The 26,072-nt window shown below is 42.0% G+C and overlaps 1 protein-coding gene across 10 annotated transcripts in view; it reads left to right on the top strand.

Annotated features, from left to right (window-relative positions):
- The first annotated feature begins 14,575 nt into the window (after positions 1-14,575).
- Positions 14,576-26,072, top strand: part of FBXO10 (F-box protein 10) — an 81,208-nt gene continuing 69,711 nt past the window's right edge. For 5 of the 10 annotated variants that reach the window (XR_009564285.1, XR_009564283.1, XR_009564287.1 and 2 more), the window contains exon 1: positions 14,577-14,717. The gene's annotated coding sequence lies outside the window, so the exon portion shown is untranslated. Of the gene's footprint in view, positions 14,718-14,945; positions 15,044-17,774; positions 17,868-26,072 lie in introns of those variants that run through there. The other 5 variants (XM_070045721.1, XM_070045722.1, XM_030884277.2 and 2 more) reach the window with 4 other exon arrangements.

Consider the following 26,072-nt stretch of genomic DNA (forward strand, 5'->3'; position numbering starts at 1 on the left):
TGGCACTGTCGTGTGAGTCATTTCTGTGTACTTTTTTTACTTCTGTCTGGAGTATATTTGTTGAAGAGTTCCTTTCCATTAGTTATGTTTTATTGAAGCCAGCACACACCATGTCATTTAAGCACAGGACCATTAGTCTCTCTCTCTCTCTCTCTCTATATATATATATATTTATTTTTATTTTATTTATTTATTTATTGATTTTTGCAGTTCGTGGGCCTCTCACTGTTGTGGCCTCTCCCGTTGCGGAGCACAGGCTCCGGGCGTGCAGGCTCAGTGGCCATGGCTCACGGGCCCAGCCGCTCTGTGGCATGTGGGATCTTCCCAGACCTGGGCATGAACCCGTGTCCCATGCGTTGGCAGGCGGACTCTCAACCACTGCGCCACCAGGGAAGCCGTATATTTTTAATAAATGTACCAACTAAGAAAAATAGGGCTTTTATTTTTCTTAACCCACTTTTTGCTGCAAACCAGCAGTCACTGGTGAGACTACTATAATGTTGTGACTATTACAAACTGCATTAAATTGAGTTCCTCTTGTTTTGGACTGGAGAATTTGCTAATCCTGATAAAACAACATGGTTTTATTCTTAAGCAGTCTTTACGAAAGGCAACATTACTGCTTGATGCTGAGAATATGTAATACCACCAAAGGGGGAAAACGCTGTATTTTTAAGTCAGGTAGTTCTCCAAGTTTGTTGGGAGAAGGGGAAAGTCCTTAACCTTCTTCCCAGTTACAACTACATTCACTTCTTTTTAGCTAATTATATTGAGTTTACCTTCTTGTCCTAAGTAACACGATTATGTTGTTACTTTATGATTTTTCTGTTTTAGACATTGCCTACTGACTTCTCCATGCATGTAAGGATTTGTGTCTCTTCCCTCTCCTTTCCTCCATCTCTCATGCATGTCATTTCTACTTCCTTCCAGTGTACTTATTAGTGTTGATTTTGATTAGATTGATTTCATTAGGACTCCAAATGCTGTTTGTTGTTTTCTTTTCCTGCACATCTTTTTGATTTTCCTAGGCTTAGTTTTCTGTGAACTTATCACACTAAATCAGCTAAACTTTTTGCCATTTATCTAAATCGCTGATAATCTTCTATGCCTGACACGTGGCTGTATTCTCAGGTCTTCCTTCAGCATCATCCTGGGAATTCGTTTTCTCTCTTCTCCCATATTGGGTCTCTTGTTTTCCATATCTCGTGTCCCGTATGTGTCTGTTCACTGAGTCTCTATATTGAGTACAGTACCCGTACCCATAACTGCCTGGTATCTCAGAATCCAGAGAACTCTCTATTTTACCCTTTTCAGAAAATAAAATTCTAATCTGGGGAGGGAGTTGGGGAAGAGAGGCTACTTAACTGTCGAGTTGCAGAGAGCATCCAACTACCTTCAACCAATTCTTTTCTTCTTAGTGTGTATGCCTTCGTGCCCTACTTCCAAAGGTACATGAAACCACCAGTTCCTGAACCTTTTAGGAATTCTGTGGTGTAAATTGGGTGTTGTTTGTTTTGCTTTTCCTATTGCTGACTCAGAATTCGGTTTTCTACCAGGTTATTTACTACTTGTCCACCTGCTTTCCAGCTTCTTACTTTGTTGCTATTGTCTCCTCTCCTCCTTTTCCATCCTTTCAGGTTTATACCTAGACAGTCTTTAAACAAACATCTTAAAAATCTTTGATGTTGTTTAATGGAACTTCCGGAGGGAGTGGAAGTAGTAGCGGGTGCTCAATCCACCATCTTTGCCCAGACAGCATGTATTTTAACCCTGTGATGCTGTGTTTCATGTTGGTAATTTATATCCATCCTTGACTTAAAGGGGTGCAGTATATAGTACTGTGACCATAAACACCTTATTTTGAGTCCTGGCTGCGACGCTTATGAGATGGATGACTTGTAGCAACTGAATATCTGTATCTCATTTTCTTCATCTGTAAAATTAGCATAATAGAAACATTTATCTACTTCAGTGTGTTGTAAGGATGAAATGAGAGAATGCAAGTAGAGCACAGTGCTGACGTTTGGTAAACACTAGTTGTTATCAATGGTTCGTCTTTGGTATAAGGTGTTTATAAGTGATTTGCGCTGGCATTCACTCCACTAATAGATTTCATTCATATTTCCACATGCTATGAGATAGCATGCTTATCCTCTAATTATATACAAACTTCAAAATTACTGAACACTAAAAAAAAAAAAAATTACTGAACACTTAAAATTCATTACCTAAAAACAGCCTTAATCCATCAGTGTTAATGCCATTTTACAGATGGGGAGTTTGAGACTGGAAGTTTCAGTGGCTAATACATAGCAGCTGGCCAAAGTTTAGGGCCTTTTAATGTTTATTTATTTATTTTGTACCCTGTCCTTTAGTGTTTTTCTTTGTGGGGGGTGGTGATTGTTACCCTGGTTCCAGCACATGTTCAAGTTACAATAAGAGAAAATGTGATGGTGCAGTTTTTTACAGCTGACTTTTAAAAATTCAGGCCATAGACTCCACCAGGGGTGTCTAATGCTTGTAATTAACAGTTCTGAAATAGTAATTAGAAAACAGAAGTAGGAATTTTGCTCCTAAATTAGGCTAGTGTTCTTCTGCTACCAGTGAATTTCATTTTCAGACTGCTTTATCATTGCTCTTTGTAGTTCTTCTGTGAAGTGAGTTAGCATTTCAATTACAGTGTGTTCCATAGTTTGTAGGTGGGTAAACTTGGGCCTAGATTTGGAGTGAAGAACAAGTGAGGAATCAACTTCTCTTTCTCTTCCCCCTACTTTGCTTGGGCTGAGTGTCTCTCTTTACCTATAAGATCCAAGCACCAGAGAGTGCTGTAGATAGTATCAAAAGGAAATTGGCCAGACATTTTACTCTGTTTTGCTATGACTTGATCACTGGATAAATTCTGCTTGTAGCTTAGGTCATCAAAGAAGCCACTAAAGCAGGAATTGGCGAGCTTTCTGTTCACAGTCAGATTGTAAATACTTTAGGCTTTGTGGGCTCTGTGGTCCCTGTCAACTCTTCAGTTGCAGTGTGAAAACAGCCTTAGACAATATGTAAGCCAATGAGCATGGCTGTGTTCAAATAAAACTATGCAGAATTGTGGCAGGCTGGATTTGGCTTTTAGGACACCTGCTCTGAAGTGAAGGGCAGAATTTGGCAAAGTGTGAAATGGCCTCCAACATTACAGAACTGTTTTATTATTTTAAAGGTGAGACGTTTGTTCTGTTGCAAATTATATAGGGAAAATGATTTCACATAGGGTCTGGCTTTTTAAAGTCCCAGAGATTAATAATTCATTGATCGGTTACTGAGTTTCTGTTATATGCCATGCTCTTGTGCCAGAAGCTGGGAATGGACAGTCATGGGATAGCCGTTTTGGTCTATAATTCATTGTAAGATTCCATACAAGTGGACGTCTGGAGGACCTCACCTTGCTGGAGGTTTAGACTTGAAGGATTAACTGTGGTTGTCTATGGGAAAAGGTTAGAGAAGGGAGCGCCAGGCAGGAATCATATTGATTAAGGTGTTCAAATCATATTGATCAAGGGGAGTTCAAAATTGCTTACTTAAACCTAGATGCAATGTAGGGACTAGGTTTGAAGGGGAGATCAAGGAGGATGAATGAGCAGACCAGTATTGATTCAGATAAATGTAGTGTAGGGGAAAGAAGGAATTCAGGGAAGGGAAGGCTCTGGAGGTGTAGAGATTATTTCTGGATGGACCCAGTGTAATCACAAGGGTCTTACGAGAGGGAGAAAGAAGGTGCAGAGTCAGAGAAGATATTACAACAGAAGCAGAGGTGGGAATGATGTGGCCACAAGCCAAGGAATGTGGGCAGCCTCTGTGTTCCAGAAGCTGGGAAGGGTGAGGCACAGATTCTCCCCTAGAGCCTCTGGAAGGACCACAGGTCTGCTGACACCTTAACTTTAACCCCTTAAGACCTGTTTCAAACTTCTGACCACCACAACTGTAAGATAATTTGTGTTGTTTTAAGCCACTAAGTTTGAACAGTTTATTAGAGCAGCAGTAGCAAACTAGTACATTTATAGCACTTCTTCCTCCATCTCCTGTTATCATGGCCTCATCCTCTTCATATCTAGGGTAAATCCCTTACCTGTTCTACCATCTTTTGCAAACTTTATTATTCACTGACTATGTGATCATTCTTGAAATACTTTCTGGTCCTGGATTATCTTCTCTTTATAAACTTCCAGCCCATTAAAGACCATGGCTTTAATTACCACCTATTTAGAAGAAACTCCCAATGTTTATTTCCAGTTGAAATGTTGGCCATGTTTGGATATCCATATGCTCACTCAGCATCTCCATCTCACCAATATTTTCAGCTTAGCAGATCCAAAACTGAACCCATTATTTTTCACTTGAAACTTGTTGCCTAATTCAGTAAATGGTACCATCAACACAGCTGCTTAAACCAGAAATCAGGGAGTCTTCCTTGAATCCTTAATTACATCTCCAAAGTCCCTCTTGCCATCTAAGCTACGTATTAAGAGGTTTGGAGATTAGGACACAGACATTTTGGGTGGGGGCATTGTGCCTACCACGTGTAATAAAGTGTTAGATGTGGTGGGGAAAAGTTGAAAGAGTTTCCTTCTGCCCAGATCTGCTTTCTCTGGAAAGACATTTGCTGACCTCAGTCCTCCTTAGTCTTAGTCACTCAATCCCACAGCCATAGCCTAGATTTAATTTCCTTCCTCCAATACAAATAACTTAGCCCCACCAGACTCTATCATGGATCTATTCACCCTACCACCTAGTTTCTGTGCTTCATTGCCCTCATGCCTCAACTTATACTCCATTAGCCATCATTGTAATCATTCTTGCATACACCGTCAACTCTCTTCCCTCCCTCTAGCTTCATTGTACTTTTCTGGCAAAACCCCACCTTGGTTAAATCCAGCTCTTTGCCTACTCTGTGCAGTGGAAAGTGTTTGGAAAGAAACATCCTGACAGGTTCTACCTGGAAAATAATGACTGCTGAACCTCAGTTGGGTCCTGCAGGACCACTATGTTTCCTTAGTTCATTCTTCTCCAGTAGATAAACATTTAATACCTTCTCAAACCTCCAGGATCTCCCCTCATCTTAAAGCTCAGCTGATGATGTTGCTTCTTCTTTCCCTGAGAAAATAGAGGCATCCAGAGGAAAGCTTCCATAAACTTACCCCTTGATAACCCACCCACCAGCATTTGTTCCCTCCCTCCTGTTAGGAAAGTCGGCTCCTGTTTAAGGCCAGACCCATCCCACATGCACACAATCAGTCCCACCCGCATCAACTACCCAAGGATCATGATCCAGCAGTTCTCCCTTACTTTTCTTTCTTTATTGGATCATTCCCAATAGTATTCAAAAGGGCTGTGATTTCTTCTATTTTAAAAAGAATTTTTTTTTAAAAGCCCTGTTGCCAGTCTGTTCCCTGGAGCAGATGCTGAGATTTTGTGCAGGAGGTTTTGGGGGGAATATTTTTGGGAAAAACACTTTAGAGTGCACGTGAAACAAGTTTGGGCAGGAGAAGTTGAACTGTGGTGCAGCTGCAAATACGGACACCTAGGACTGTCCCAGTTTTAGCACTGAAACCTCTCAGTCCTGGGCAAGCCAGAATGTTTGGTCGCCCTAGTTGCAAAAGCACCTTTAGTCAGTCCCACAGGTAACTGATGCTGGGATGGCCCTTCAGAGAAGTCCTGAACAAGGCAGGAGGGCAGGGCCTTTGGACCCTTGCATCAACTAGCCGTTGCGTAGGGCCTGGTGGGCAGGTGTATTTCAGTGGAGGCAGCTTCCTTCAGCTGAGCTGAGGGGGATGCAGCTGTGAGGTGTCAGCAGCTAACACTCCTAGCTGCTGGGGGAATGAGTTTCTTCGTCCCAAAGTTGAGATCTGGGTGGTTCAGCACAGCATCTACCATAGTCCTCTTGAATCCTCAGCCCTCTCCATCTGCCATCCCATTTCTGTGCTCTCAGTTAAATGCCTCAATAAGGTGGCTTTTATTTTCATTCCTTCCTCTCATGGTCTCCTGAACCCACTCCAGTTAGGTTTGCATCCCCACGAATCTTCTGAAACTGCTCTTGTCAAGGTTAACACTGACCTGTCTTACCCTGTCAGCAGCATTTAACACACTACCTCTTACTATTTTAACCACCTTGTGGGCCTTCTTAATTTTCCTCTTATCCACCCTTTCTATTCCACTTATCCACCCTTCCTCAGATTCTTCTGCTGGTTCTTCATCTCTAACCTCTGAAACTTGCAGTGCCCCAGGCTTTATTCCTCAGACCTCTTTATTTACAGTATAGATTCTGCACTGACTCTTGGTGATCTCACCTGATCTCTTGGCTTTAAATGCCATTTATGGGCTGAGAACTCTCAAATTTATATCTCCAGCCTACACGTCTCCCCTTAATTCCAAACTTGTCCAATAACAAACTCCCAGTCGTCCCCTTTCATGAAACCCACTCCTCTCAGTAACAGGAGATGATAATTCTGTCTTTCCAGTTGCTTAAACTAAAACCCCAAGTGTCAGCCTTGACTCCTCTCTTTCACGTCCCACACCAATCCTTCAGAAAACCCTACTGGCCCCTGAGTCAGAATCAGAATCTGACCTCTTCTCACTAACTTCATTGCCACCACCCTGGTCCAATCCACCATCATCACTTTTCTGAATTATTGCAACAGCCTCCTAACTAGACTCCCTGCTTCCACCCTTGCCCCTCTGCAGTCTGTCCTCAACACAGCAATCAATGGTTCTCTGAAAATTTAAGCCAGAAAATGTCACTACAGCTGAAAAACCTTCAGTGGCTTCCTGTCTTATTCAGAATAAAAGCCAAAGTGCTTCTGGTTGCCCATAAGTTCTGTACAGTCTGGTCCTCATTACTTCTCTGATCTTATCTTTTATGATTCTCCTCTCCCTCACTGCACTCTGGCCATACTGGCCTTCTTGCTTCCTCAAACAAACAGACATGCTGCTGCCTCAGGGTCTTTGCACTGGCTGTTTCCTTTGCCTAGGATGCTCTGTTCCTTTAGATTTCCAAGTGCCTCAGTCCCTCTCCTTGGGTCTCCGCTTAAATGGCATTTTTCCATTGAGGCCTTTACCAACTCCTTTAAAGGTTATAAGATGTTTCAATTTGTGAAAACCCAGCAAGTTGTAGACTTAGGATGTTTGCATTTTTCTGTAGTTACATTATATTTCAACATATTTTTTTTTTATTACAAGCTCTTCGGCACTCTATACCCCCCTTCTTTATTTTTCTTCCTGGCACTTACTTTTTTCCTAATTTATTTTGTTAATTGTCTCCTTTCGCTAAATATATGCTTGATGAGGACAGGGGTTTTGTCTTACTATGTTTCACTGTAGTATCCCAGTACCTAGAAGAGTGCCTGGCACCTAGTAGGCACTCAGTATTCATTGAATAATAGAATGGAAGTAGAGTGGAGTTGTTTTTTTAAACTAGTTGTGGAAAGTGTGAGAGTGAGCTAACTAGAAAAATGTCAGATGGTATTAGAACCCCAGTTAAGATAGGTGATCATGAATTTGCAGTGCTTGGATGTGGGCTTTTTCTCTAGCACTGCTCTGCTGCCTAAGCTCAGAGAAGGTGGAGGGTTGGATTCTTCCGGGGGTGGGGCTTGCCACGTGGATAAGGTGATCTGACAGGGTCAGGGAGTGACTGAAATAATGCACAAGGCATCTAAGCTTGGATAAGGAGGAAAAAGAAGGAGGGAGCTGATGGCCAGGAAGAAAACAGAAGGGTCAGTTCCTGCTGAGGGCAGCTGTAGGAATGGGAAGTAGCCCTGAAGACCTGTTATGCCCAAAATTCCTTTCCTTCACTTTCATTGGAGAGAAAAGTTCCTATCCTGAAAAACAGAATCCATTCATTTTGTTTTCCGAAGCGAGACGTAATCTCCAACTTGTGGCCTTTCAGGCTGTTAGTACAAGATCAGAGTTTGTCTGTTTCACAGCTAAGCATATATGGAGTAATCTGACAAGGACCACATCTAACCTACTACCACAATTTACCCTCCCCCAAGTTATATGTTTATTTAGGAGGAAAGAAAGTAGCTAAGTGCAGATATGTTCATGATACCAAGAGACTGAAGACTAATTTTTATGGGACAATGCGAAACATAATGAAGACTACTGCTGGGTGTGATACGTACGGCAATGGGAGGTTATATGATGCTTTTCTTCCCCAAATTCAAATTGCATTGTCTCTGATTATTTGAGCTGATAGAAGGGAAGCAATATAGAGATTACTTAAAATAATAAAGATATTGCAAAAAAAGGTTTTAGAAATGTGGTAGATAAGAATTAAAGCCAGGAGATGATCAAATAAATTGCTCATCTTAACATCATTAGTAAAATTCAGCATTTATATGTTTTCAGTGTACTTTTGAGTAAAATTTAATAAGCTTACTATTGAATCTTTACATCAATTGTAGAATTTCATACTCAATTTTTGTAATATCCATTGTTTTCATTGGTCACAAGCATATGAAACAAATGACAAGGATTCTTTACTGAACATAAAAGTGTAAGTAAAATCTCAAACCTATTAAATCAAAAAAAAATCATTCTTAGTAAAATACTGTTGTTAGCTTAGTGAAACAATGATGCTGTTAAAGAAGTTGAAGAGAAAGGCACTTAGTTTAACACCTACTTTTCCCTCTTTAACCTAACCCTGTTAGCAAGCTTTCTACTACTGTTTAGAAATTCATCACCATAGGGCTTCCCTGGTGGCACAGTGGTTAAGAATCTGCCTGCCAGCGCAGGGATCACAGGTTTGAGCCCTGGTCCGGGAAGATGCCACATGCTGTGGAGCAACTAAGCCGGTGCACCACAACTACTGAGCCTGCGCTCTAGAGCCCGCGAGCCACAACTACTGAGCCCGTGTGCCACAATTACTGAAGCCCGCGTGCCTAGAGCCCATGCTCCCAACAAAAGAAGCCGCTGCAATGAGAAGCCTGCGCACAGTAATGAAGAGTAGCCCCCACTCACCGCAACTAGAGAAAAGCCTGCCTGCAGCAACAAGACCCAATGCAGCCAAAAATAAATAAAATAAAATAAAATAAATTAATTTTTTAAAAAGTTCATCACCATAAAAAGAATTTGTATTTTTTACATTGTTGTTCCCTAAGTTGCAAGGTGCTTATTCCTGATCTGACAGAAAGTACTTAATTTTTTTCAGCCTGTTAAGTGTATTGAACTTAGATCACTCTTAATTATCTCACCTTCCTTGAGTTTACACAGAATAGCAGAGGAAGAACTGGGGGGAGCCTAGAAACTGCTAGATACTATAGACTCAGACTATCACTTATTTCCTTCTTCCCAATTCCATGCGTAAATAAGATGGTAAAATAGCATATTTTTAATACTTGTTTCTTGGTAGGAAAGGGGCTTAAGATAAATATGTCTCCATGTTTATGGGTAACATGTTCTTTTCACACAAAATTTTAAGAGTAAATGGGTGCTAGGTGTCATGTACTTGGGAATTAAAGAATGCATACTAGGGGCATTTGGGAGCATTTTCATGCACAGATACCTGCCAAAGGAGAAGTTCAAGTATAATAGGGAAAAGAACACTGGCAGTGTCAGGCATCATGTGCAGAGGGCTTTTCGAAAACAAGCTGCAAACCACACAAGAAACTTTTAAACAAAGACCTACTGAATCAGAATTGCTATGGATGGAGCACAGGACTCTATTTTGTAAAGCATCCAGGTGACTTAATTGGCCCAGGCTCTGCTTTGGGTAACCAGACCTTAAATTAAGGTCTTTTCAAATCTGAAATTCTGGACTGGTTTAGGAATAAGATCAAGCAAAATTAAAGATGAAAGGAATTTTTTAGCTTGCATCAGTAAAATTACAACACTAAGGTCTCCAGGTCTAACAGACTCCTCAGGAGTAGCCCCCCTTGGCAGAGTAGAGTTTGGCAGAGTACTGAAGGTGTCTGGAAACCATGCTGCTAGAGAGATGATTGAAAGAATTAGAGGTGGTTAGCCTTGAAAAGACCTATAGTAGGAGTTTGAGAGCTGTTTTTTAAAAACTAAAAGGGTTGTTATGTCAAAGAAAGTAATGGTCCCAGAAGGCACAATAGGGTAAAGGTTTGGAAGCCAAGAGGGAAGATTCCTTCTTGAACTCACTAACAACTACTGTGACCAAGATGAGCTGGGTCACAGAAGGGGCACTTCTTCACTGGAAATGTGTAAGAAGCTGAACATGGATACCGTACAGCAGGGAAGGGATTGCCACTGTGAGGGAAAAGTTTTTGTCATTGTCTTTTCCTCTTGAATACAAGTATTATCCCACATTCTTCTGCCCCACATAATATCTTTACAAAGAAGGGGCTGAATTGAAGGCGGAAAGATTGGCTTTCGGATACTACCTGTTGTCCAGGCCTCCGAAAAAATATTCCCAGTCTACCTGGTGGAGGTGTTCACAATCACAGATATTTATTTATTTAGTGACTACAGAGGACCAGGCACTGTGGTACGTGAGGGATACAGAAGAGAAGAATGCGGTCATTGTACCAATCCTTAAGAGGCTTACAAAATAGCAGGGGAGTTGCACATTACCTAAGTTCATCAATAATTATGTCATTATATAAACTGCTAGGAGAGTGAAGTAAAGGTAGCTGTGAGAACATGGAATAAAGGAGCCTGGCCTGTTGGGTTGGGGAAGAAGCAGGGAGGGCTCCCTGAGGAAGTGACGAAGTAAGATTTGGATGAATAGGAACTGTCCACATGAAAGGGGGGGGAGTGGGCTTTGAAAAAGTGTTAAAGCATATATGTTTAAGGAAGAAGAAGGCAAGTGTGACTTAAGTGTGTTGTATACAGAAGAACAAGAAGAACTTCTGTTCTTTCAGGAACTCCTGTTATTTATTGTGTTTTCATACTTCAGTCTTAAGAAAGAGATCCTATGCTGACATCTGCTGGCTAGTATATATACTAAAACTCCAAAATATACTACACAACAAAGGCTTAGTAACCTTATTTTTTAAAGGCTACAATAATAAATTAGAAATAAAGTACCAGGTCTTTTCCCTACTCTATTATAGATGTCACCCAGGAGACCATGAACAGTTGCTACTTCTGTGCGCTCAGTTTTACAGCTATGCTTATGTGGTGTCATTTGCCTGCTTTTGTGCAAGTTCATGAAAACACAGAAATCACATGTATAAAAGTTGAACAGACTTGTTACTGAGAGGTAAAAACATTACACAACCACTTACACACTTTGTCTTTTAAACACGGTATCTTATAAAATATTTTCAGAGTTATAAAAGGTTCTTAAATTGTTTTCTTCAGAAACACACAGCTGGCTTTAGTCCAATAAGCATTCTGCTAAGGCTAAAGATCTGCTTTAAGCATGTCTGATTATTTTCAGCTTTTTCTCAGTCACATTAGTAGTAGTATTTTCATTTTCCATTTTATGCCTATAACGGACAAAAATACAAAAAAAATTTCAATATTACATAAACTGTACAGTGATACTGCTACATCTGAAACTGAATGTTCCACTGGCAGCTGCCTCACCATACAATTGCTTAAAATATTCATTAATCAGCTGACATTAAAAGATAAATTTGGTGAACAAAGGGTGATTTAGAGACATCGATATGTAATGTAGAAAGTGTGGGTTGTTGGAGAATACAGATTTATGTTAGGAAGGAACACTAGAATTAGTTCAAAGTCCTCAGCTCTGCTGTTATGTGACTATATGAGTCAGATTTTTAACTTGTAAACACCAAAATCCAGTTTTAGTAGATTTAAGGAGAAAAGTAATTCATTAAAAGGATTATAGGTAGTTTAGCATCACCAGGAGGCCTGGAGACTAGGCAACTGGAATATCACCCTTTGTCACCTGGTCACTCCATACAACTGGTGCAGTGAGGACACCATCTCTGCAGAAGATTAGATGCCACTGCTTATTACCAAGGCCGCAGCTCCCTGGACTATGATAGCAGCCAGTATTGCTCAAAGAACTTCATCTTGCTGCATTTGCCATGGTCACCAAAGAGAATTACTCCAAGATAACAACTTTGCTGTGCCTCTGGCTCCCAATTCAAAGTCCGAGGAATATTTAATTTGTAGCGTCAGGGTCACGTGGAGAAGTAGAGAAAAAAAAAAAATCAATTTCAGCTTCTGTAGTGAAAGGCATGCTCTGATTCCCAACAAGCGCTCATAAGATGGGGAATTCCCAAATGTAGGAAGGGAGTTCAGGTACTGGACAGCCAAAAAGGAATGACAGATGTCTACTATGTTGACCCTGGGCAAATCACTCTGAGCCTCCCTTTTCCATAAAACAAGGTAAGTAAAGTTCACATGACTGAGGAGATGCTGTATATGTACTTACTCTTTTTATAAGAAATACCAACTATGTATCAGAATGCAAAAGATGAGCAGGTCCTCTCCAGTCTAATGGAGGAGAGAAATCAGTAGACCTCAAGTGGTAGGATAGAGGCAAGCACAGGTGAGATGAGGGCAGAAAGAAGAGGGGACTCAACTGTGCTTTACAAATGACGTTCTTATAGTTAAGTACTTATATTTAAAAACAAATTTTCTATGTGACAAGTGATGTTTGCACCACTAATGAGAAAGACAGACAGCATGCTCTTATAGAAAGCGGCTGTTGTACTCCCTTGAAAGGCTTAGCTGTTTTATACAAATGCCAAAACAATAATGTTGGCTGACACAAATCCGGAAAGTCGGGCTTTTGATTGCTTTTTGACAGACATCTAGACTACCAGTTTCATACAATGGGACACTCTTCAAAGGATTAAACATGTTATAGCTTTGCCAGTCATACATAATGAGATAAATCATCATGCTCATTGTAGCGTGAACCTCCCCTGTTCTCATCGGATCTGACCTAAGTCAGAGTGGTCTACTATTTGTATCTAGCTACTGTGTGTACAGCTTTGTCTTTGCTTAAAATAAATTGTTGGCCTTAGGGTGTGTGTTTGTGTTTTTTTCCATTTATAAAAGAGAAGCTGCATAGTAACTTGGGCCTCACCTGAGTTTAGTAATAATACTATATTCATCATATGGTAATAATAGATGTAATATATTTTTATAGAATACGTTCTGTAGAACTAAGGACTGAGATAGGTCAATGGGATCATATAGATCAGCTATTACAAACCTCAGTCTGGTGCAATGATTTCTTTTTCACAGCAGTCTTAAGTTAAATTTCTGAGGCTTACATTCTCTTCTAAAATCCAGAGGTCTGTATCCAAATGCGTTTTGATCTCATTTGGATGGCACACAGGCATTTAAAATTTAACAAGTCAAACACTGAGTTCTTCATCTTCCACCCTCCTCCCCAATATATTCCCCTTACAATAGTTCACTAAATAGCCCTTTCATGGGCCCAGTCAGGAGGTTAAGCTAGAACACTGGGGAATCCCCCTAATTTCCCACATCAAGCCAGGTTGACTACCTCAAAAAAGTATCTCAAATCTATTTCTCCATCTTCACTACCATCACTACCATTACTCCAGTCCAAGTCTTAACCAATCTACTTGCTTCCACTCTTCTGTCTATTCTCCACATAGTAGCTGGCATACTTTTTTTTTCCAATTTTTATTTTCAAAATATCATACTTTAAAAAGAAAAAAAAAGGTGTCAAATCACTTACACCCTCCATCCTTTCAATGCCTTCCTTTTATATAAAATTTTAAAATCCTTATTGTGACCTAAATGTTGCATGATCTGGTCCCTACCTGCCTTTAATTTCACTTACACTGTTCTCTGGCAACACAATAAGCTTCAGACAAACTGGACATCTTCCATTTACCCAAAGAGCAATCTTCTCTCCTCTGCCCCACCCCACCCAAGAGCTTTCACACAGGTTTTCCCTGCCTCTCTTCCAGCTGGCTAACTCCTTACCTTTCTCTGAAAAGTCTTCCCTGACCACCCTCCCTTGCCCCCTAGTTTTAAATCTGGGTTCCTTCAATGCACTTACCACAAATTAAATATATATTTATTTAAGTGCTATCTGATTAATGTCTACCTTCTCCAATCAAAAATTGAGGACAGAAACCATATCATTTTTGTTCACCTCTGTGCCCATAACAGCAGCAACAACACTTAGATAACATTTACTATGTGGCAGGTATTGTGCTATACATAAAATTATTTAATATACACTCCCAGAATATTGTTTGGACCATAGCCAGCGGTCAGTTTGTTGAATGTGTAAACCCAGCCCCTATGTGCACACCTACAAAGCTGCTCACTACCTCCTGGAACATCCCATTACACTGATAGATAACTGGTGATTGGAAGAATCTTCTTTATATCGACCCCAGCTGCCTCCCTGCAATTTCCACCCAGTGATTCTATTTCTGCCCCTGTGGGGCCACGCAGTACAAGCCTTAATTGCCCCTTCGCAAACTCGACTTCGCAGCATCTGAAGACTCATCCAACGCCGCTGCGCAGACTCCGCAGAGTTCGTTTCCGCGGCGGTGGTCCGGAAGCCCAGCCCTGCCGCGCGACCGCCGCTCCCGTCATCCCCCGCCCTGCGCGTCACGTGACAGCCCGCCTCTCAACGGCCCAGCAAATACCTGCCCAGCAAATACCGCCCCCGGGCGGGGCTCAAGGCGTGACCGGCAGCCCGTGACCGGCGGTCCGTGGCCGCGCGCCGCCGTCTTCGCTGCGGCCCCGACGCCCGCGGCTGGCGCTTCTGTGGGCGAGTGTCCCGGAGAGCTCCCGGCAAGGTAAGGGGGGACAGCGCGCGGAGGCTGCGGGCACCGCGTCCCCGCGATGCCCCGGCCCCGGAGCGGGGAGCGGCCCGCGGGAGGGGGCGCGGGCGGCCGGGGGCTGCCTCCCGGGGACCTAGGGCGCTTTGCGAGGCGCCCAGCCGAGGAGGTCCGGTTCGGTCCTGCCGGAGGCTGAGCACCTGGCCCCAGCGGGACCAGGAATGGTGCTCTCAGGCCGCCCTGGGCCCCGCGCTCCCGCTCTCTGCTGGCACCTGGAGGCTCAGCTGCGCCGGAGAACAGCTGTGCCTTGGTTTCTCCTCCTGTGAAACGACCGGGCCGGGAAGGTGGGTCTCTGCGGTTGCCTTCAGCCTTGAGGTTTTGCGAGTGTGTTAGTGAAAGTGGAAGAGGAAGAAGCAGACTAGAGATGGGAAGAACCCTCACCTAGGAACGCAGGAGCGAGTGTCTGAGGCCGGGCACCTTTTAAGTGTCTTCTGTATTTTGTGCAAGTCGCAGACCTCTTCTGAGACTCGGTTTCTCTATTTTTAAAGTAAAGGTGATAACCCCTGACCTCCCTTGCTCACAAGACTACAGTGAAGAACAGATGGAAAAGCCATTTGAAGAGCCAGAACTCAGGAGTCAGTTACACCTGGGTTCAGATCCTAGTTTTGCCACTTACTGTGCGTTCTCGAGCCAGATAGAACCCTCATCTGTTAAAAGAAGATAATAACCTTAACAGCTCATGAGATTGTTGTGAGGATTGAGTGTAATAGGACTTAGCACAGTGTCCGGCAGAGAAATGCTCAGTAATTAGTGCTGTTAGTACAAGTATTAATAAGCTAGAGGGACATTCACGTGAGGGATGTTTAGAATAATCACACATCCGTTTCTGTGTATTTAGTCCTAAAAAGAGTGCTGTTTTGATTTCCTAAGAAAGGGACCAAGTGGAACCCTTTCCTCTTTTTTCTGTCTGGGTCCCCTTTGCCTTCTCATTTACAATTGGCATGTGAACCCGTTGTTTCTACCAAATGAGTCAGGCAGGATGGGAACATTACTGGAGCAGATGGGTATCAGATTCCCTCTGAGGGGAAAGAAAAGTGCCAGGCATGTGCTGCCACCAAAAAAAGCACAATACAGTGATTGACTGTCAGAGCTGGAAGATGCCTGAGAAACCATCTAATCCAGCTGTCTCCTTAGGCAAATGGAGAAACTGGACCCAGAATTGAGGACAGGACTTTGATTTTCTCAGGACCCAACAGAATGTTGGCACTGGGTGGTGGAAAGAACACACACTGTTTACCAGACGCTTTGCTTTCCGTGAGTTCTAGCCTGTTTCTTCATTTATTCAACAGGTATTTATGGAGCACTTCGTGCTTGTATACCTGCTAGGAGCTGGAGAGGAAATACGCACACACGTTCCTCTGCTGGTTTTTGGTACAATTTAAAATAATAAGTTCCAGCTCCCAGTGAGCCTTCTTCATAGCAGCTGGCCCCAAGGGACAGAGAAGCACACAGAGAGGCCTGAATTGTTTCATGATCAGTCACAGCAGTCCCAGAGCCCTTGTTGAAGCCTGGTGAGATTTTAGAGACTGGAGAAAATGCTGCTTTGTCAGGGCTTTTAGTAAAGGATTTCCTCTGGCCTGCAGCGCTTGGATTTCTTTTTCTGATTTCAGGCCTCTTACTGTTTTTAGATTCCTGAAAAGAGCCACCCTCACCACAGTGCCTTCATTTTGGTTTCCATGGTTATCAGATGAATTGTATTTTTATGATAGCACAAGTAGCTGTTAAGTAATACATGGTCAAGAAGTCCCCGTTCCCTATGGGTTTGTTTTCTGGTGGTGGTTCTCTTTTTTTTTTTCAGTTACAGTGCAGTCATACTATTCTTTCCTCCCTCCCCACCTGTTTCCTTTAACAATAGTGCATCAGTGGCAGGGCCAAGAGGAGTGGGAATAAGTAGAAACAGAGATAAAAACACATATAGACCCTGGTTTAGGTATCTCAGAACCTTTGGAGGGATAATCCAAAGGCATTACCACATGCAAGGGGCAAATCAGTGGGGCTCTGATAAAGATGTAGATTGCAAGCCAGCAAGAGCTTTCAGAGGTGGGAAGGATCCTGTCTTGGGCAACCAAGAAGACATCACATATTGAGAAGCTTTTCAGGGAAGATTTAAAAGAAACAAGTTCCTTTTACGTATGTCAGTCACATAGTAATAAATAGACAGTACAAGAAGCATTTTGTTCTTTCAGTTTGCCTTAATGAATGAACCTTCTCTTAAGTCACCTATCATGGGCTTTGTCTGAGATGTTTCCTTATTTCTCTCTTTACTCTTTCTGTTAGCTTAGTGATGTATTAGTTTCCTACTCATACACATGATATTGTGTACATGAAGGTAGATAAGCAGAGACATTTGGTTAAGATTTTGTCTGTTTCATTTTGGATGTTTAACCTGTGTGTCTCATTTCACCAGTTGGGTTCTAAGCAGTCACATGTTTCTTTATTTTTCCAAATAACCTCCCAAGTCCCCTTAATACCCTTTTTAGTGAGAATTCTGATGTCTTCCACTTCCAAGCCCCACGGGGGCTCAAACACTCCAAAGAAGTCAGTCTTTCACTCTCCAGAGGGGAGAGAACTGCAGAGTCTGAGCCGTCCACCCACATTGTTATTTCTGACACAGCTGTATCATATCACAGTTGAAGAGCTGCCCTGCACGGTCTAAGGATGTGTGGTCACTGCTGCTCAGTGCCTTTATTGGACCACGTTCCTGCCAGCTTGATACCATGCCTGGCTTCCAAGTTTAGAGCTTTTTCAGTTTGTGCTGACGTGATTAGCCATTCTCCCAAAGCACCGCACTCTGGGCCATGTGTGGAGCTTGTCACCAGGCTGGGTTCCTCCAGTCTCCCCTGTTTGGGCGGCCCATAGGGCCCTTTCTTACTAGCAGCCTTGGTCAGGGTCACTCCAGATCACCCAATAGATTTCCCAATTTTCAAACCTTTTATCAGGGTTTGGAGGCTGAATCCCTTCTCTGCCTAACCCTAACCCAAAGCTTTTTGGCACATTGCTTCTACTCCTCTCCAGGATTCTGCCTACTGAGGATACTCAGGAATGCTAACCTTTAACCAAGATATCTACTCCAGGACTTTGGACGCCTACTCATTTCACTTTTCGTAGGTAAGAGGAATCCTCTGGTGACTCTTGGGAAAGCGTATATCTGTTCCTGAGAGACTCTGTCCACCTATAGTCCTAAGAGAAGTAGGCATTATTGAAAATTTACTTGACATGTATCCTGTTAGGGATTTGGGGGTGCCAGGTTTTAATTTAAAAATGAAGGATTTTCAGTTCCCTCAACTTGCCTAAGAACCAGAAAATAATCAGTATGTCTATTTCATTGTCTTTGTTTTAAACTTTTAAAAATATGAGATACAACAAGAATGCAAGTGAGTAAAGCCCATAAATGTATAGTTTAACAATTCTAAGGAAAATACACATGTAACTACCACCTATGTCAAGAAATAGAACATTGCCAGTACTCAGTACCCTTTCTAAATCATAAGCGCCTCCCCAGAAGAAACCACTATTTTGACTTTTATGATAATCATTTCTTTGCTTTTCTTTGTAGTTTTGTCACCTATGTTTGCCTTCCCAAACAATACAGTTCATTTTTACTAGTTTTTTAACTTCATACATATAGAATCATACTGTGTGCGTTTTGTGTTTGCTTCTTTTGCTCAACTTATTTGTGAGCTGAATCCATGTGTTGACCACACTTATTTTTATCGCTAAGTGTTTTATGTTGTGAATGTCACAATGTAGTTATTCATCCTATAGGTGACAGACACTTGGTATTCAGAAACTATAAGCAACACAAGAACAGTGCAGCCAAGAACAACATCCTTAGACATTTTCTATTGTGTATGTGAATGAGTTTATATATGTTGAAGTGGAATTGCTTTGCTAGATAATGCCAAATAGTTTTCTAAGTGATTGTACCAATTTACTTTCCTACCAGCAATATATGAGAGTTCTAGTTGTTTCTTATCCTTGCAAATGACTCGGTATTGTTGGTTTAAATTTTTTAAACTATTCTCATGGGTGTATAATGATATCTCTGTGGTTTTAATTTTCTTTCCTTGGTTACTACTGATGAGCACTTTTTTGTTGGTTAATCAGATGACCTGTTTTGTAAACTGCGTATTAAGTCTTTTCCCTGTTTTTCAGTTTTCTTATTGATTTATCGGAGTTCTTTATAAATTTTGGTTAGTGGTTCCTTGTCAGTTATATGTTTTAAAAGTATCTGTTACTCTGTGACTTTTTTTTTTTTTCCGGTATGCGGGCCTCTCACTGTTGCGGCCTCTCCCGTTGTGGAGCACAGGCTCCGGACGCGCAGGCTCAGCGGCCATGGCTCATGGGCCCAGCCGCTCTGCGGCATGTGAGATCTCCCCAGACTGGGGCACGAACCCATGTCCCCTGCATTGTCAGGCGGACTCTGAACCACTGCGCCACCAGGGAAGCCCGCCGTGCGTCTCTTTTCATCCTCTTAAATGTTGATATCTTAGACCCTATTCTGTAGAAGCAGGACCTGAAGTGGGGATTCATGCTCAAATGGTATACTGAGAGAAGTGCTCAGGAAGAGAATAAGGGAAGCAGGATGGGAAGAGGAGAGGAAGAGAACTAGTTGAGGTGGCAGTTTTCTGGAGAAGGGACCTCTGTGTGTTGTGATCAGCTGACACTTCTATCTGGGGAATGGATGTGCTAGCCAGTAAAGAGGATCTGGGTGGGACACCAATGGTTTTCTCTATAGTCCATCTGATACATTCCCTTCTATGTTAAATTCACTCCATCCAGATACAACTTCTCCAGGATTCTGGTTGGTCACAATTTCTGGGGAAACTTACAAGAGGAAGGTTAGTGGGACAAACTACAATCCCTGCTGCTGCGGTTAGTCCAGAGATCACACTAATGCCCATCTTCTTCCACCTCCACCATCCATATTAGTTTCCCCTCCTTTGTCCCTTGAATATTGGAGAGAACTCAGTGATGAAGCCACCTTGGTCTGGAAGTTTATTTTCTTATGTTATTTTTAACCGTAGATTCAACCTTTTTAATGGTGCTAGGGCAATTTTTTCAATTTCTTCTTAAGTTAGTTTAGTAAGTAATATTTTTCTAGGAATTTGTCTCTTTTAAGGTTTAAAATTTATATAAAGTTTATAATATTTCCTTATTATTCTTTTAATGTCTGCAACATCTGTAGCAATATCCCCTTTTCATTCTGATTTCATTTTTATGCTTTCTCTCTTTTTTTCTTCTTGAGCTTCAGTAGAGGTTCCTTTCAAAGAACCAACTTCTGTCTTCATAGGTTTTTTTCTGTAGTAAGTTTGTTTTCTGTCTTCATAGGTTTTTTTCTGTAGTAAGTTTGTTTTCTATTTCTTTAAGTTCTACTCTTTTAAAAAAAAATTCACTCTCCTTGTATACATTTTGGTTTTTCTTCTAACTTTTTGAAATGGATGCTTAGTTCCATTAATTTTTATACTTTTTATTTTTATTCTTTCCATTTAAGGTTAAACATTTTTCTCCAAATACCGTTTAGCAAGAGCTCACACGTTTTGATATGTAGTATTTTAATCATTTATTTCTAAATATTTTCTAGTTCCCATTGTGATTTCCCCTTTGACTCATAGGTATCTTAGAAATGTGTTTCTTAATTTCCAAACATGAGTATTTTCTAGTTATCTTTTATTAATTGATTGTAGTCAGTGAGCTTGTTCTGTATAATCTTAATCTTTTAAATTTGTTGATATTTCTGTTAGGGTTCTGTTTATGGTGAGTTTTTATAAGTGTTACATGTGTGCTTGAAAATAATATGAATTCTAAAGTTATTGGATTTTATGTAATGGTTCTATGTAATGCCACTAGATCAGGTTTATTAATTATATTCAAATCTTCATCCTTACTGATTTTTTGCCTATTCTAGCTATTATAGAGAGAAATGTGTTAAAGTACACAACTGTGATTATGAATTTGTCTATTTCCCCTTTTTAATTTTTTGCTTTATATCTTTGAGCCCAATTATCAAGTGCATACAAGTACAAAGTTGTTGTACTTCCTAGTGTGCTAACCTTTTATCATTATGAAGTTGCCCTTTTTATTTCTAGTAAAAGAATTTTTTTAGCCTTAAACTCTATTTTATCTGATATCAGTATAGCTACGCCATCTTTTTTGGTTAATCTATGCAGGGTATATCTTTTTCCATCCTTTTAGTTTCATCCTTTCTGTATATATGTGTTTTGGATATGTCTCTTATAAATAGCATATAATTGGGTTTTGGTTTTTTATAGCCTTTGTCTCTTAACTGGAACATTTAGTCCATATTCATTTAATATAACCACAGATGTATTTAGGTTTAAGTTTGTCTTCATATTTTATGCTTTCAGTGTGTTTGTCCTGCGAGAACTCCATTTCATTTTAGCTCTTTTTTCCCTTTTTTTTGAGGTGGGTGGGGCACTATTTTTAATGATTTGCTTTTTTCCTTCTAGTTTGGACATTATGCACTAGCTCTTCTTTAATGGTTACCCTTGAAATTTTAACTTAACCAAAGCTGATAAATTATGGAAGTGATAAATAGCACTACTCTTCTTTTGGACAGTACCAGGACATTAGACCATCTGAACTGTCTTTTCCCCTTGACACTTAGTGGTAGACTTGTTGTAATACAATGTGTCAGCTTTGATTAGAGTCATTTAAGCACCCACAAATGGAACAAATGAGATGAGGGAGGAAAAAAGTGAGAGAGCAGAGAATTTCCTTGAGAAAACTATGTGTATATTTGTCAGGACTCTTGGTTGCAAGTGACCAGCTTAGGCACTCTTAACTTTAAAAAGAAAATCTATTGGCTTATAAAACTGCATAGCTGGAAATAGGGGCTCAAAAAATATTTTTAGGGTTCTCTCTCTGTCTCTCTCAGTCACTCAACCTTGCTTGTCTTAATTTGGCTTTGTTCCTCAGATGGACTCTTCTGAGTTGTCCCTATCTCTGGCAAGGGGGAGGGGATATTCTGATCACCTACTTTGGGTCAAGTATCCATCCTTGGTGGATGGAGGACTGAGGCACTCTGAATGACAGCCCCACCAGGACTAAATGAAGTGGGAGTGGGGTTCTTCTAAGAAACCAAAAGAGGGAAGGTGTGCCAGGCAGACAAAAGTTACAGCTACCAACCATCCCTACACTGAGTAATGGCTGAAGGAGAGATACAAAGAAAGAAGAGGTTTAGAGAGGTTGCTTTTGGAATTAACTCAGTTAATCTGTACAAGAAGAAAAAGGGGAGGACATTACCTGTTCATGAGCCCACTGACAGGGAAGGAGGAGGCCGGTCAAACAACCACCTCCTTCACCCACCAGCCGCTGGGCACTTCACCATTGTTGGCTGAGGACATCTTGGTGGTCCACAGCAGCAGAGGTGTGGGGCTCTCTAGTATGTGGAGATGTTTTCAACATGTCAGCCGTGGTGCTTGCTATTCCCCCAGCCTTTTCTAAGAGAAATTTCTACATCCACAACTCCTGTTCATGGAGGGGCAGCCCGAGACATCCATGTTTCTACCATAAAATCTTGCTCTATCCCTGCCCCCTGGTCAGAACTTACGGAACCAGGGATGGACGTCAGACCCAAGAACAGCCAATTCATAGTCTCACCGGGGACCTCTGATGTGACCTAGTGGAAAGAAAGATGCATGTTCTCTTAGAAATTTGAACTGGGGACTACAGTTGGACATAGCTGTAGAAATCGAAGCTGAAATGGTATATAGAAAGAAGCCATGAGGTAGAGTCAAGCCTTTGAGGAGTCTTGGCTAGTGATCTTAGGAGGAAGCAGAAGCAATGAGGTAGAGAAAATTTTGTGTAGCCTCCAGGCAAAAAGAGAATGGAGCAGACCCTTGGAGAGTGACTGAATCATGCGATGAGTGAAGACCCAGACTCCAACTGCTGAGGGCCTTGGGGCTGCCATTGATCCAGACCTTTCTAGACTCTGGGAAGCCCAGACCTACTATGGTTCTATTCTTTTTTTTTTAAATTTATTTTATTTATTTATTTATTTTTGGCTTCGTTGGGTCTTCGATGCTGCGCTCGGGCTCTCTCCAGTTGCGTCGAGCGGGGGCTACCCTTCATGGCGGTGCGCAGGCTTCTCACTGCGGTGGCCTCCCCCGTTGCGGAGCACGGGCTCCAGGCACGCGGGCCCCAGCAGTTGTGGCATGCGGGCTCCAGAGTGCAGGCCTAGCAGCCGTGGCACACGGGCCCAGCTGCTCCGCGGCATGTGGGATCCTCCCGGACCAGGGCCCGAACCCCTGTCCCCCGCATCGGCAGGCGGACTCCCAACCACTGCGCCACCAGGGAAGCCCTATTCTTGTATTTCCATAAAATCCTGTACCCTTAATACCACATATACTCTTATGATAAGCTCTCCCTTATTTGTACTTGTAGTCAGAAGACTCAGTAGAACAGACATTCAGAACTTAGGGGCAGTGCCTACATGGGTGGATTGCTATTGCTGCCAGTGCTCTTCCAGTACTACAGTTCTGAAAAGAAAACTCACACTCTTTGCCATCAGATGGTCGGCAGCTACAAACGTTGTTAGCTCAGTTACAATAAAGAATCCTGTACACCCAGCGCTTGGCCTGGTGGGACTATCTGGGGTAGTTGGTGCGGGTTGGTTGGGGCCGGCTTAAGGTCTGTATTCGTTCCTCATTGCTGCTGCACAGCTCCCTGCTGGGCGCAGGTCTGCTGCTGGGCACAGGTGCCTTGATTTTCCCAGAATCTGGCTTGAGGTCCTAAATCTTTGGGCCAGGCTTCCTAACAGAGTACTGCTGTGTCACATCCAACTCAGACACTGTGTGATACTCTACTGCGTAACAGTTGCAGGAGTAAACTCATCCTTATTTCATGATCTGTGAGTTTATGTGTAATGGTGAGGATAGAAGGTCCTTGACTATCATGTCACAAGTTAGGAACCCCAGAACCTCAGAAAGGAAACTAGGAAGCAGGAAACTAGGAGGCAGGCTGTTGTAGTGGAAAGAGCAGGGGCTTTGGACTCAGTCCAGGCTGGGAACAGAAGCTGTGCTGCTTACTAACTAAATAAAAAATGGTTTATCCATTTATTCCTGGAATTGGGCATAAGAAGACTACCACCTCTCTGGTTGTTAGAAGTGCTTATTGAGATGACATACAAAAAACACCTGGTATTTAATAAGCTCTCAACACATCTTTCCCTGCCCCCTCAAGGTCACCCAGTGAATCAGAATCAGGACTAAAACCCAGGTTTTGGGTTTCCTGACCCAGGGCACTCTCCTAGGTGAGAATGAATGGGCAGTGCATTGAAGGAGGGAGAAAGGGTCCTTACAGCTCCCAGCCACAATCAGAAAGCACTATACGTGCATCAGAACACAGCATTCTGGTCTGTGTTATCAGATTTCAGAGCGGAAAATAAGAAAGTGTTTATCTCTCAGGCTGAAGAGAACTGAGATTTGAAGAAATGATAGAAAGCCTGGATGAGATTTTTGTCATCTTCAAAATTATAAGTTTTGTTTCATTTTCCAATAGTGTGTGTAGGTGTAGGTATATGTATGGGGCTCTTTCATGGTTCACCGTATTTTAATCTCTGTACTTTCAAACTAAAATCCACAAAACTTTAGGAAATGTACTTTGATTTGAAGAAAAATCTAAAATCCTTAACCCATTACAGTTCCTCAATGAATGCAGTTTGTATAATAGTTATTTGCACTGGTGTTTAGTATGTCTCATAATGTGGGAGGAAAATATATTTTTTTCCCTTGAAAATATTAAATAAAGTTCTGAACTGTCCTGGTTTTCCCCCCGCCCCTTTTTTATTAAAAGCAAAATTCCCACCACTTTGATACTGATGTGGCCTCCCCTAGGTAGGAAGTAAGTGCATTCTTTTTTATTATACAAAGGTGGGATATGAATGCAGAGTTAAGTCCCTGCCTTCAAGATTACGCAGTGAGAGAGAGGCAGAGCCCCAACTAGAAGCCATTTGTGTCCCTTTTGTCTGACTCATCTCAGTATGGGGTAGGGCCATCTGCGCTGGGTCTCGAGGCAGCTCGTCACTGCCCCCCAGGTTAACAAAAACTGTGTGAACTGATCCAGCTGATCTCTCTCCCTGACCCCTTCAGGCTCTCAGAGCTTCGGCCAGACGGAGCTTCTCCTTACTGTGTCCTCAGCCCAGCTGGAAGTTTCCTGCTTGGAGGCTTGGCTGACACTGTTTCCTCTGCCCACAGTCCCCCTTCCTGCATTCTCTGGATGCACCAATTTTACCCATATCTCAGAGTCCAGCTCAGATGCCAGCTCTCCCATGAAGCTTGGCTTAATGGTTAAAAACCCAGACTTTGGGGTCAGGTCTGGCTTCAAAAGGGGGCTCTGCTACAGTCTAACAGAGTGATTTGGGGTAAGCCGTTTGTCACCTAAGTTCTCTCACTTAGTTTTTTTATCTGTAAAATGAAGACACATACTTTAAATCAGTGCTTCTTAAACATATGGTACATATGGATTCTCTGGTGAAATTGTTAGTGTCAATTCTGATCCAGTAGGTATGGAATGATGCCCAGGAGTTGGCGTTTCTAACCAGTTCTTAGGTCCTGGAAACAACATTCTGAGTTGTAAGGCTTTGAAGAGATGTTGAGAGAATAAAAGCATGAAAAGTGCTTAATGCTGTTCCCTTCAGACAGTTGTGCTAAGTAAACAGTAGCTCCTGATGTTTTTGTTGCCTTCTATTATAACTGGCTGATTCCACTAGCTAAGGGTCACATTTTTATTCATACATATTTTTATTTACAAACGGGCTTTCCCTCTTTTATGGCACTGAGCACTTTTCCCCTGTATTGTGGGGTTTTCTGCGGGGGTGGGGGTGGTGCGTTGGGAGTGATATCTTTGTCTCCTACCAGACTTGATGGTGGGGTCTTTATCTGATTCCTGACTCCTCGCAGTGCCTACCACGCAGTCCTATACATAGCAAGTGTTGACTACATACTTGGGTTTTATTTACTTTTTTTTTATTCCACAAGGATCTATCTCGCAGTATGGATTCTATAGCTGAGGCTATTCAATTGTCTCAGCTGTTCTAATATACCAGATAATGATGATGGTGATCATTCATTCATTGTTTATCGAGCACCTACTGTGGGTCAGGCATAGTTCTAGGCATAATACAAAGCAGTGATACAGAGTTTCTGCCCTCAAGGAGCTTATATTTTACTCAGGGGAGACAGACAATAAATAAAAGTATTATATAAAATGTAAGCTCCTTGAGGGCAGAGAATGTCTAGTTTGTCACGGTGAATTTCTTCACAGCAGGTGTTCACCTGGCCACCCTACGTC

Source organism: Globicephala melas, chromosome 6 (genome assembly GCF_963455315.2).
Source record: "Globicephala melas chromosome 6, mGloMel1.2, whole genome shotgun sequence".
In the NCBI taxonomy this organism is placed as follows: Eukaryota; Metazoa; Chordata; class Mammalia; order Artiodactyla; family Delphinidae; genus Globicephala; species Globicephala melas.